A 1097-nucleotide genomic window follows, 5' to 3' on the forward strand; every position below is an offset into this window, starting at 1 on the left:
AAGCAGGCCTTTGATAGGGTCCCGCGGCATCTGCTGTGGCAGAAGCTGGAGAGCGCCGGCCTGGGTGGCTGGGCGCTGCGGGCGGTGCAGGCCCTTTATGCGACGGTTCCCATGTGCGTGCGGGTGCCTGGTGGGTACACACCCACATTTCAGGCCACCTCAGGGGTGAAGCAGGGCTGCCCCTTGAGCCCTATATTGTTCGGTCTGTTCCTGGATGACTTCGAGTCCGGGCTGGTGCAACAGGCTGCGGCCGCGGCTCTGCCTCGCTGGCAGAGCGGGGAGTGCGTGCCGCCATTATTTTACGCTGATGACCAGGCCTTGCTGGCCACCACGCCGGCAGGCCTGCGTTTCCAGCACTGGCAGGGCTGCTGCCACGGAGGAGCGGTTCCGCTACGGCGGCAATGAGGTGGAAACCGTCCCCACCTTCAGATACCTCGGCGTGCACCTGCACTGCCGGCAGGCCTTTGCCTCGGCGGCATCGTATCGGGCGGAGGCTGGGCGGCGCGCGATGCACCTGCTGCGTCGCCGCCTGGCCGAGAATGGGTTGCAGGACCCCCTGCTCAGCATGCGTGCGTTCAAGTCTTACGTCCTGCCGACGTTGTCGTACGGGGCAGAGATCTGGGCGCCGCAGCTGATTCTGCAGGGCAGGACGGCATGCGAGCGGGTACCTGCGAGGGCTGCTGGGTGTGCGGGACAGCACCCCAGCCCTCATTGTGCTGGCAGAGACGGGGCAGCTGCCGCTGCCCGCCTACTGGACCTTGCAGGTTGCACGCTTTGTGAGCAACCTGCAGGCTATGGGCGGCGAGCGGGTCGCCCGTCTTGCCATGCTGGATAGCGTTGCGCTGGCTGCCGACACGGACACAGGGCTGCCACTGGCCCGGCAGCCCTGGGCAGCGCAGGTTAGCCGCGTTCTCGCGGCGGCCGGCGCCCCCTGCGACTTGACTGCTGACGAGGGGGTTGCCATACCTGAATTGGCGGAAGCGCTCCTGGAGCGCCATGTTGCCTCGTACACGCATGCATCCGTGAAGGTGCAGCGGTACATTGAGGACGTGTGGGGGGGCAGCATCTCTGCGGAGGCCTACACGCCTGCGTCGTTC

Source organism: Chlorella variabilis (genome assembly GCF_000147415.1).
Source record: "Chlorella variabilis unplaced genomic scaffold CHLNCscaffold_1, whole genome shotgun sequence".
NCBI lineage: Eukaryota > Viridiplantae > Chlorophyta > Trebouxiophyceae > Chlorellales > Chlorellaceae > Chlorella > Chlorella variabilis.